Source organism: Bactrocera tryoni, chromosome 3 (genome assembly GCF_016617805.1).
Source record: "Bactrocera tryoni isolate S06 chromosome 3, CSIRO_BtryS06_freeze2, whole genome shotgun sequence".
Lineage (NCBI taxonomy): Eukaryota > Metazoa > Arthropoda > Insecta > Diptera > Tephritidae > Bactrocera > Bactrocera tryoni.
The window spans coordinates 7306101-7319208 of record NC_052501.1 but is presented as its reverse complement, the minus strand read 5'-3'; the positions used below and the strand labels follow the sequence as shown (position 1 = coordinate 7319208).

At 38.5% G+C, this 13108-nt stretch overlaps 1 protein-coding gene across 2 annotated transcripts in view; it reads right to left on the bottom strand.

The window, feature by feature from the left end:
* The window catches only part of LOC120773042, a 364532-nt gene that overhangs the window by 82789 nt on the left and 268635 nt on the right, over positions 1-13108 (bottom strand). The gene's annotated exons all lie outside the window — the stretch shown is intronic.

Below are 13108 nucleotides of genomic sequence, written 5' to 3'. Positions count from 1 at the left end.
GGGAGCGTAAGAGCTGTTCAAGCGCTAAAAATACTGACTGGCAGCAAAAAAAAAAACAAAAAAAAAAATATTTATTTAACGAAGAAGAAAGTTGTGTCAAACCTGCTTTGAGATATTAGTGAATTGATTTTAGCAAAACCAAGCAATTTCTTCAATTCTATCGTCACTTAAATTGCAAAATAACATAACATCACTTTTCTTAAGTTTAAAGGCGAAAAAAACGATATAATAGAAGCCACCCTTATTGAAGCAAAGTTTGGGTTATTGTATACAAGATTATAAAATGGTTATATATTGGTTATAAAATGGTTATAGATTGGTTATAAAATGGTTATACATATATTGGTTATAAAATGGTTACAGATGGGTTATAAAATGGTTATATATTGGTTATAAAATGGTTATATATTGGTTATATCCGAGAGCGAAAGCTTGAAATTTTACCATATGCCCATAATATGATGACGTGAATCGCAACCAATATAAAACTTAAATTCGATTTTTTTGATGAGACGTTGTTTTGCATTTCAGGTGACGATATACAGCTTAAGGTAGGAAAAGTTCACTTTCGTTTAAAGTAATTGTTATCTACTTGTATTTTATAATTTCTATCCATCAGCTAAGAAGTATAAATCGAAGAATACAGAACTTAAAATGCGAAATGGGATAGAGATCCTGGTCAGATGCCGACCGACCGAGTTTGATTTTCTATAAGTCATATAAAGCTTGATTTTACCTCATAAACTACGTGCTCGTTTAACTTTTGGAGTGCCTTAAACTTTTGGACCACCTTTAAGTCTCGGATCACCGCAAAACTGCAGTTAGATAGTATAAAACATATAAGAAGGTTTTCTATAACATAAATACACTCGTTGAATAATTATGAACAAGTTTCGAAAAGAGATTCATTTGCCTGTATTTCTAAATATTTTCTCAGGCAAAGTTGGTGCCGCACTGTGCTAATGACAATTCGTTCATCTAGAAATGCCGTCAATAAGCTTGATAAGACAATGCTAAAATAATGGATGGCTTCGAACTATGACAGCAACGTCAGAATAGGAAAGAACCTGTCCACGCCATTCAAAGCCAAAATAAAATTTCAGAAAATGCGATACCTTATCGAGTGATGTTCTAATACTTGAGAAGACAATCCGCGCTAAAGAGGTTAACCGTACTGGTCTTTCTTCAAGAGTCTGGTCTTTTTTCCAGAGTCATAAGTTATTGGCAGTTGTCAACGATATCAACTTGTACAGCCTTCTCTAGAAAAGAAAAGACACAAAAAGAGACGAGCCAAATAGTTCTGTTGGTGAACGCAGACACGACAAAGTAGCTCTTGTCATCAAATAAAGCATATTAAAGATTGGAAGATCATGTCACTGTTGACAGTTATAACGTCGAGGAGAAAGAATTTACCTAACTAGGATTTAGCATAAATACGAAAAATGACGTCAGCCGCGAAATCAGTCGGAGAATCATTCTTGTCAAAAGGAGTATCATGGGCTATGAAAGTATTTGAAAAGTAGACCTCACTCTCGCAAACCCTAACTAACGCTCTGTAAGTCACTCATAATATTCGTTGTTGTTGTACTAGCGGCAGAAAACGTTCTCGAAGTAATTTCGAGGACTGGTGCCGAGCTGGCAGTCCTTTGTTTAATTAAAATCTAGGTCCGTTCTGGTTACTTGGACCCGACTGACGTGGGAACGGCTCATAATATCCGTTCTACTTTATGGTGCGGAGGCATGGATGATGACGAACAGTGATGAGTAGTGCTTAGGAGCGTGCGAGAAAAATATTCTCCGAAGGATTTTTTCTGGCTACCAATGGCTTGGATATATTGCCTGAATGTCAGGGTCAAAATGTACGTTTGAGTGCCCTCCGTTGGTTGACGAAGGAACCCAAACTCAGATGGAAAGATCAAGTGGATGCAGACTTCACGAAACTTGAAATCCAACCGGCGCCGTGGTGCGATGCCGAGACTGACAAAGCCTTATCGACACGGCCAAGACTGACACTCGGTTTCTCTACCCATACTGCTTTTACGAATTGAGGTTAGTCCGATAGCATCAACTGTTGAGTTAAAAGTGGTTAGCTGAGCATAAGAGATTGTTAAATATTAAAAACACGTTATGAACCATTGCATTAGCTCTATTTACCTACATTGCACCTTGAAATAACAGTTACTACAGTCAAAAAAGCTTTGAGAAATCGTCATGAAAATGGTAAGATTTCCAAATCATTATGTTGTATAAAAATCTCATACCCAAATCTCTCTACAGAGCGAACTTTCATTTGTAAGTCCCGGTTATATATCAATTTCGATCGATTTCCTTTAAACACAAAATAAAGCTGCAGTCTCTAAAATTAGAGAATCTACTTGGATGGAGGAAGGATAATCGCCTCACAGGATATTGTCATCGCACTGATTCCTTTTTCGATGTTTTTGGTAGATCGAAAATATAGGAAACTATATCCAGTACTCGTTCCTTCAAGACCAATTCCTTTCGTGACCCAAAACGCAAATCTAGTTGAAAGCATATTTCTACAAACATATTAAGTGACTTAAAAAATAGTTAAGTAACATAAAGAGAATGTCTGCTGTCAGTCTTTGGAGAACCAAACAACCGAAAACTTTTGCGAAATTCATTTCAAGCTTCAACAAATACCTGAAACACACGAAGAAAGGCGCTCTAAATTTGATTACTGTGCGCTCTGCTACAAGCTCAAAATAACGGTACATTTTATTTCCACCAAAATTCCGACAAATGAACTGACAGACTAATGAAATTTTCTACTTTCTAATTTGAGAAATATTTGCGCAATTGCGAACGGCTGGCTTATCGGCAAGAAATGCCAGACGAACACGTTCGCAGCTCATTAAATTTCGACGAAAGCAAGATAGTGGCAAATAATTCACGTGGGAATTGCGAATGTACTCAAGCAGGTACCGAAATACATACATACATATGTGTGTATATATGGATCTGCGGTTGCATGTGTGAGTAATTGTGCGCGCCAGGTATTTCCTGTGGAATACCGAAGCGGCACTGAGCGGCAGGGGCATATCACTACATGTGTAAATAAATATATACACACTTATAATGTGCTTTGGTAAGTGTATGTGTGTGTGTTGTGGCAGCCACGTGCACTGCGCCGCCATTCAACTTCATTTCGGCAATGTGCTTAGAACCGAAAGCCCGAAAACTCAGCAGGCACGTACCAAAATATGCCAACTTAATACGGTAGTATATTGCAACACACACACACACATACATTGTTGCAAGTACACATTTGAGTAAATGTAGGAAAATGTAGAAGGAAGTGAGTGTGTTAGTAAATCAAATGCTCGGTAAGTTGACTAAAAGGTCTCAAGAACTCAGTTGCCTCGGAAGACAGTTGAGGAAACGCAAGTGAGAGAAAGGCGTAGGTGGGTGAGTCTGAAATGAAGACGGTGTGGGTGTGGCATGTAATACTAACAAATCATTTGTAGCAACCGATGGGTGTTGCTGCGCTGGGCGTGATGCTTAAGCATACAAATCCGATTTGTGGCAATAAATTGTGCAACATTGGTGGGAAATAAAATGTTTAAATCCCGCAAGAATTCCGACTCAAGAAAATGGTAAGTAAGAGAAACTAACATGCACGCTGATGGGAAGTAAAAGACGGAGGGGATATAAAATTTAAATAGGTGCAGGTGTAGGAAAAATGCAATAAAAGTAGTACGAGCAGAAGGTGTAGTAAAACCTGAAAAGCTAAGAAAATGCGCTCTAAGTTAATTAGAAAATCAGAGTTAAAGACGCAAATTTTGTTAAGAAAAATTAAAAATAAAAACAAGAAAAAAAGTTGACTTCGCTTGCGCAGTCACAAAAAAAACTTCCAGTTTCGTTCAGTTTGTATGGCAGCTATAAGCTATAGTCATCCGATCTGAATAATTTGTTCGGAGATAGTGTCATTGCCCTAGAAAATAAACCACGCCAAATTTCGTTAAAATATCTCTTCAATTAAAAAAGTTTTCCATATAAGGACTTCATTTTGATTTATCAGTTTGTATGGCAGCTAAATGCTAAGGTGCTCTGATCTGAAACATTATATTAATATTGCTTTATTGCCTTACATAATTATCTATGCCAAATTTTGTTAAGTTATCTTGTCAAATGAAAAAGTTTCTAAGCAAGAACTTGCTTCCGATCTTTCAGTTTGTATGGCAGCTATATGTAATAGTAGTCCGACCTGAATGATTTCTTCGGGCATAGCACCATATTCTATGGCAATATTTCAGGCCGAATTTCATGAAGATATCTCGTTAAATAAAAAAGTTTTCCATACACAAACTTGATTTTGATCGTTCAATTTGTATAGCAGCTTTATGTTATGGTGATCCGATCTGAACAATTTCTTCGGAGGTAGTACTATTGTCCTAGAGAATAATTCGTGCCAAATTTCGTTAAGAAATCCCTGTAATTAAAAAAGTTTTCTATATAAGGCCTGGATTTTGTTCTATTAGTTTGTATGGCAGCTATATGCTATAGTGGTCCGATCTAAACAATTTGTTCAAAGATTGTAGTGATGCCTTGGAAAATATTATGTGCCGAATTTCGTGAAGATATCTCGTCAAATAAAAAAGTATTTCATATAAGAACTTCATTTTGATCGATCAGTTTATATGGTAACTATATCTCTTAGTGATCCATTCCAACCGGATTGTATTCGGAAATTAAAGTGTTGCTTAATTTGTACTAAATTTTGTAAATATATCTTTACAAATTAAAAGGTTGTCCATACATGAACTCGTTTTTGATCGGTCAGTTTGTATGACAGCTATGGCCCATAGTGAATCGATAAGGGCGGTTCCGGTAAATAAGCCGCTTCTTGGGCGAGAAAAGAGCGCATGCAAAATTTTATATCCTTATCTCAAAGAATGAGGGACAAGTTCGCGTATATACCGGGTTTTCCAAAAGCGATTATATTGATTAGATAAACAAATGAGATTTGCACCGCGACCTAAGGTCTATTGTGTCATTTCCTAAGCTACCTCAACTCACCCCCAGCCCCAGCAAATTTATAAATTATAATCAATTGATATTGAGGCAATGCGATCCCCATTTGGAAACATGGATCCAAGAGCCTTTACCCTGCGCCTACAGACTGCTGTGAAGTCAATTAGCAGGTGTTCTGGAGTTTCAGACTCCAGGTCGAAAAACCTTCAAATCGCTCAAAAAGTTAGGCCAATGTTATATAAGTGTTTTTTTGGTTGACAGTGTAAAATATATACCATATAGTTATAGATAAGGTAATATAATACATGAAGGACAGAACGGTAACGAATATATGTACCATATGTGATACAACCATACTTCTTTTTTCACACCTTCAGCTTAAGCACACTGCAGAGTTGCATTCAACGTGTCGCCATTCACATTTGAGCACTCCACACTCAAGACAAAAGAAGCTTACGAGCTGTATATAAAGTCTAACAAAGCGCACCGTAAGACACGCTGACCTGGTCCACCACCTGCTGCGCGTCAGTGCGTTAATTTATTTATGGCACACGACAAGAAAATTTGTTGTGGCATTAGGTGCAGTAGGAAATTAGTTTTGCTCGCCGCCTAGCTTGGACACCCGCTGAAGCTAACTTGCCTGGGCAGCCACTTCTCGGCATCTCTGCAGCTGCGCTCGTTCCTCACAGCTGGCTGGCGCTGGCTGCTTTTGTTTGCAGCATTATTTAAGGTGTTCGTTGCACTGCACCTCACCTGTGTGTGATTGCGTGAAACATATATGTGAGAGAGTGTGTTGCACGTATGTGAAGTTGAGTGTGTTTGTATGTTTAGTGGGAAATATGCTTCACATCGCTTGCGTCTTGAATATTCTAGTATCTTGTTTTTTGCTTTGCCTTGTTGCAACACATTCGTTTTATAACGCCAAATAAAGGAGTCAACAGTGCAGCCTTGTGGCGCTGCTGTGTTGTGGCATAAAAGTTAATATCTCAAATAACTATGTGTGCAGGAATGTTGGGGAATTTTCAGTGTAATATTAATTTTTGCCTTTGTGCAGAGCTAATAAATTTTAGAGCAGTCTCGATTTTGCATTTGCTGTTGTGCATGCAAAATAGCAACCAGAAAGTCGAGCCTATTTTTAGGCGTTGGCGCAGTCTGCAATACAATTATGTGGGCTGTGTGTTTGTTGAGACGGGATCATATGACTTTATTGTGAAAGCAATTTAGTGGAATTTAGTCAAAATAGTTTTAAAATTAATTCTTTGAAAATATGAGAAGTAATATACATATATATTATTGCAATTGTTTATTGGAAAGCTTTGTGGGGACAGCAGCGCATAATTGCATAGTTTTTAGGGCCAAAAAATATTATATATTATTATAGCGACTTTTCTTTTATAAAATATTTCCGCTACTATCACAACCGATAGTGAAACGGTTTTCTACTCGACTTACAAAACCTGCTCTCTGCGAGCACTCATTAGCAACTAGATATATAGGAACTGTTGGACGACATTTCAAGCTTCTTACATATGTACAGCTGCAATCGAAATCATTAGCTTTTGTAAAGTTCTAAAGAACAGCTGGTACGCTGAGGACTGTCGTGTCGCAGTAGAGAGAAAGCGGACCGCCTACCAAGCAATGTTGCGAGATATGAAGAGTTGAAGAGGAAAGCGAGACGCATTTACAGACAAAAAAAGAAAAAGGCCGCAATGCGTGAGTGTCAAAGGCTTAAAAAACTGGCCGACAGAAAATTCGATGCTCGAAAAGTCTACAAAAAGATATGACGACTATCAGTTTCAAGACCGGAGCATAGACTTGAAGGTCTCAAAGAGGTGATCTAGTGTTTGATGTTCAGAGCATCCGGAATTTGAAAGTGCAACGTCTGGAGATGGCAAACCCGATTTGTCAATCGATGACGATGGAATAGATGTTCCATTGTCCGACTATGATGAGGTTTGAGTAGAACTACAAGGCGAAGAATTACAGGCCGAGCTACCAGTTTCTTTGCAAAATATGGTCGCATGAAAGCATGTCCGAGGATTGGAACCCAGGTGTGCTCTGCCCAATCCACTCATAGGCGGACCCAACAATCTACGTCAATTAACGTGGGATAAGCGTCCTCAGCATCGTATACATATAAGGTCTTATCGAGAGTAATGTTTGAAAAATTAAAGCCCACCGTCAACAAACTGATGGGACCTTATCGGTGTGGCTTTATCTTCTAAAAGTGTGTACAGCTGCTGGCGTATGGCTAAACTCTTAATTGGGACCTGTACTAACAGCAACTCGGCAATCTGAAGGAACCAAATACCCAAAAGCGGTCAGCCACAACCAATTGACAGGCGCCCGTACTAAGCCATCACTAGATCCATTATGGTACCGGCTAAGACCAGCAGTAGAGGACTTGTGTTTCATCAGGACAAAGACAGAACACACATATCGATAGTGACGCTCCAGAAGGAAACTTGCTTGGGAGCTTCCTATGCATTCACTTTATAGCACTTGTCTGGCATCAAGTTATTGCAGTCTGTTCCTGTCTACGGCGAATGGTTTTGCTGGTGAAAAGTAGTCCTCAAGAGCTCAAGCTTGTATAAATCGACAGTCCCAGTTTTCAAGCAACAGGGACGTGGCTTCCTATAATGGTAGCAATATGAAATTATTGTGTAGTGCCAAGAAGTTATCGAACAAAACATTCCACATTTCAACTAAATCGGATTATTCTATTTATCAATTTCAGTTCAAAATATTTTTAAAATAAGTAGTGAATTGACCTCAGGGTTGCATTTGTATTGCAAACAAGTTAGCACACGTAAGACTTCTCTTTTTTTATCGTCTCTGATTCGCCGGCAAATATCATAACAGATTTTATGGCTTCATAAAAATAACAATTTAATAAAGGTTGCAACATGTCCCAGGCCAGAAGCACATGCCACATGCCACAAAGCATCATCACATGTGAAGTGAAGTTAAGGGCATTATCAAATGTAAGATATTTATTAGAAACGATTTCACGCGAGTGTTAGAGTGTGTGTGTGTGCGCGTACAGCTTCGTGCTTCGTGCGTGCATGCAACGGCAACAACAATAACAGCAGCAATAACTTTTTAACTGCAATGATGTGTTGGCATTGTGCTTGGCTAACCATTCACCGGAATTGCGAGAGTCCCACCTTTGATTTTTCCGCTTTCTTTTTCCGGGTTTCTTTACTTGCCCACACACTGAAGTAAACAGAAGCGCTTAAGTAGCGTTTTATTGCTGCAATTTCGATTGTGGAATGCATTGAAAGCGCTCGCACACAGCGCTGCAAAGGCAGAGGTTGCTGCCGCCACAGCGTGTGGCCGTGTTGGAAGTGCTTAATGTGGCAAATCAGCTGGTGGAGTGGGTGATTGAGTTCGATTTAGTGTTGCCAGGTGCAAGCGTGACTTGACTATCTCGATCAAGCAGCTAACGGTAATGATGATGATGCTGACAATAATGATGATGTAGCATGGCGCTGATGTTACCTTTGAGAGTGATACCGTTGTTGGTGCTTGCTTTTGTTGTAGCTGCAGCTGTCGGCATGTCGTTGTGCTTGGTCAGTTTTGCTCATCTAAGCTCTTGCTACTGCTATGTTTTTGTTGTTGTTGTTATTGTTGCCGTGGCACTTCTTACTGCTTATGAATGCAACGTACATTGTGGCAAGTTGATTGCTTTCGCCGATTGCAATTTGCGTTAGTAATAAATGATATCGCAGTATTGCTACAGTTTTCTGGGAGAATCAATCAATTTTGAGTTTAAGTCTTGCCAGTAAAGTATATCTTTAAGTCGAGTATAAGTTATAATTTTAAGTTGGAATTGTTATTATAAAATGTGGCTGGGGGCGGGCGAAAAAGTACTTGACAGTCATATGAAATATGGACTTATTGATGCGATCATCCGATTCCGATTGTCAGATGATTGTCTATATGAAAAAAGAACTTCACATTGAAATTACTTGTATGTATATTATATAAAGCACAATATTGTTCTGTTCTTTTTTCTATATCCACGTGATCCATAATAAGGTGATTCTTCTAAAGCCCCTATTCAAGTAGATAGCTATAACTTTTATCGCACAGCCTTAAAGCATGTTCACGGTAAACAATATGAGGATTTCCATCAAAAACGAAACAAAATTGTAAGGTTTTTTGTGAGGTTATAAATGATAAATTTCAATTCCGAAAAATGTATATAATGCAATGCCAGCCTAAATGTAGGCAACACTTTGTAACTAGAGTATAGTGTAGTATTAAAATATTTCATAAACTGAGCTTTCTTTGACTACTGAAATTCCACATTCATATTATTATTTGCTTTTGTATACTTTTTTCAGCTTTAAAGTACAAAACATAGTACTCAAAAATCGCAACTATACATATGATCAAATTTGATTCGGACTGGTACATTTAAGCTATGTATGCAAACCGAAAAAAGTTTATTTTGACACCGCCTTTTTATATTCGTGGGAATTACAGCTACGGCATCGTTGAAAATCTTACAGAATTATTTTGTGGATTCTCTAATCACGAATAGGGATATTTGAGTGGCACAAAGTATTCGGTGAAGATCGCAAAGCTCTCGAAAACATTCTTCATATAAGACGTTTGGCTACCACTGGTTGAGAACTACAGGGGTGTGAGTACCCGGTCTTATTCTATGGCGTTTATTTCAGGTTACATATGTTTTTAGTCCATTATAAGGACGAGATGGACACTTGGTTACCGGTGATTGCCCCGAACTTGGAAGGATGGAAAGGCTCAGTCTTATGAGCAAAGAAGGGTGAAGAAATACCGCCCGTGTACAGCATGATGGCGTTTCTTTACAAGATTGCAAGTAAACCTAACGAGTTTATGCTAGATTTTGCTAGAAATCAAAGCGAGGGTATCAAAACCTAGGATTGACTGTTAATGACGATAACATCGAACACGTTAAAGAAACAGTGCTTGAAAAACTTCGCGTTGGCAGCACAGAGTTGCACACGATTTCAACATCTTTTATGGATCACCTCCACACATTTTGGTTAATGTTTTTGATAATGTTTTAGGTATTAAGCTTGTCAATGATTGATTCGCACCAAATTAATTGAATGTTTTGATAATGCTAGGCTCGCATCAAAAGCACTAAATCTTTTGCAAAAACGACATCAAGTAGAGATGAAAAACGAGTTGCTTGACAACGATTCATCAAAGGTGACATTACTGTTGTCGGTGGTGGATTTATGAATATCGAAACTGACCAATAATCAAGCAAATGGCGTTCCAAAATGCGACGAAATCGAAAAAAACACTTTAAATACGATCAAACGATCTTCGAATATGTTTGTGACGGACTTTTCGGCCAAATAAGAAGCGATATTCACCGTATCGCCAGTTGTGGTTCCTTGCGACCTTTTTCTGTTTGCGAAACTGAAAAATCTACTACGGGGAACACGTCATGAGTTCACTGAAATCATTTAAAATTATTCGCTGATTCGCTGAATCATTGGGCTTTAGTGCCGCCCCTCGGAGCCGAAGTTTACAACACGTGGATGGAAAATAGGTTTTAGGTTGCTTGTATTAATTCAAATGAAGCCAATTTAGAAGTCGATAATAATTATTGGTTTTAAATACACGAAAATGTTGTTTCTTCGCAATCCGGGTCAAATTTGATCATACTTTGATGGTATATTTCAAGCAGTTTAAGGCAAAGAGGTCAGTTTGACCACCTTAAATAAGGCAGAAATGAAGAAATAATAGGCTAAATTAAAGGACTTAGAACATGGTCCAGATTTATAATAGATATTTATCTCCTCCCATCTGACAAGAATGATCCCAATAGTAAAATTTAAGTCGTTTGATAGAAACTTATTCAAAAATTGCAATCATAGTGTTTTCCAACCACGTAATTTGACCTTTAATAACTTTTAGGCAACAAAGATGCATGTAAACACTTCTTAAATTATGGGAACTTCAAGAAAAATACTCTACAAAAGTAGCCGCAAACATTATGATTGAACAATGCTATGCCTCTAAAGTAAGAACAACAATCGAAAACAGTATTTGAATATCGATGTCTGTGCTCAAAGATTGGTTGGAGGCATTCAAATCGATTTTCGTATCAAAATATTTAGCCTTATCAACTCTAACTCTAAACGTGCGAGCTTCTAAGAAGCACATTAATTCCTAGCAACACCTCATTTTAGGTCTCAAAACGACTTTTGAGGTTATGTCGTGCAGCCACAGTTAACCATTTACACACCATAAACCAGCCTCAATAGCTTATAAAAATCACAATAAATTACAACTGTCAAACAATAAATTCAATTGAGCACAAAATGACACTCTCAGATTGACTTTACCCTTATCCTTGCGTTAACTCCTTCGTTTACAAACGTTAGTTGCTAAGTAGGATATTTAATGAAACACACTGTTTGCCACACATCCACTACAAATCACAACGACAAAATCCTGCAATTCATTTCGGATCTATTGTGTCATTCAAAAGCTATAGAAAGTCATCAGGCAAAACGATTTACACGAAATTAGATTGCCAGGAAAACTGCTACAACTGACAGTTGAGCACGAGTACAAACATATTTACATAGATGTAGTGGAGCATAAGCAATGACTTTGACTGGGAAAATTCCCGAAAATGGCGAAATGAGAATGCCGAATGCTGACTACACAATGAAATTCGTATTTAATTGCACCTTGAAGAGCAATTAATGTCACACAAAAGCACTGCTTGTTGTTGTTGTTGTTGCTTTCACTGTTGTTGTTATTGCTTTCACAGTAGTAGTTGTGGATGTTGGGCTAACAGCAGATAGGTAAGAGAAAAAGAGACACGGATGAATTGTCGAAAGACATCATCAATTCACGAGTGCTTAGCAAACGCTGCTAAAACACACACACACATATATATATATAGAAATGAACCGTTGCTCAAACACGCGCATATACAAGGATCACCAGCAACACATACCTACACTTACATACACGTGTGAGAGAAAGCATCATGAAACTACGAAATTGCTTTGCTTTGCCTAACCAAATAATTTTGGGTGTGTGTGTGGGCAAAGGTGAATTCCCAATGGCGTTGCCAGCTGCAGTTGCAGCGCTCATACAAATAAACAACAATTACTTGCTTGTAATATATGCGATGGAGGTCACACACGAGGCAGCCAACGGGCAAACACACACACGAGTGCATATTTAACCATGTTCACACATACATACATACATATGTATAAATTTATATGTGTTTGCGTGAGGAATCAGCGAAAATGCAACTGACAGCCAGTCGGGCAAACAAGCGAAATTTGGCGCTGTCGTTAGCGTTGGCTTATAGTAAGTTGTTATGGTTTGAGAGATGTTGTCATTCGCCACAAGCAGTAGGACGACTGTGGTCAATGAACCATAGCAAAATCATATGAAATGGTTAGTTAGTAAGGTGAGACTGCAGTCGGTGGACTGAGTAAAAGAGGCAGGTACATAAAATACTAAAATAATAAAATCATTATTGTACTGAGATGGTGGGAGATCAATAATATGTGAAATAACGCCTCAGGACCTCCAAAATCGAAGATGCAGAAGAGGAATCAGCTTTAAGTAATCGGAAAACAACATTCTGCTATAAATTCCTCCGTTCGTTGAAGGCCAGCAAAAACATTTCCAGGCTTTTAAAAGCAAAGGGTTGGCGGTGCAGCCTCGCTACTATCCGGGGAAGACTTTGAGGTCAGAAGAGCTCACTGAACTACAGGAGAACATCATGGACGAGAGCTAAAGGGTGGGTACCCGGTCTCATTCCGTGGCGTTTATTTCAAGTCACATCTGTTCTCGGTCGACTGTAATGACGAGAAGACGGCCGCTAGGCTACTGGAGGTCACTCCGAACTTGGAAGGATGGAAAGTCCCAATAACTCGAACAGCCACCGGAGATCATTCCGAACTCGGATGGAAAGGCCCAGTCTTCTCGTGAAGAAAAACCACCGCTGTATAGCATGATTGCATCTCTTCACAGGATCCCAGTTAAGTCAAACGAGTTTTTCTTCGGTCTTGTTAGAAATCAAAATGAGGCCATTAATACCTCGAATTTGCGAGTAAACGATAACAGCATTGAG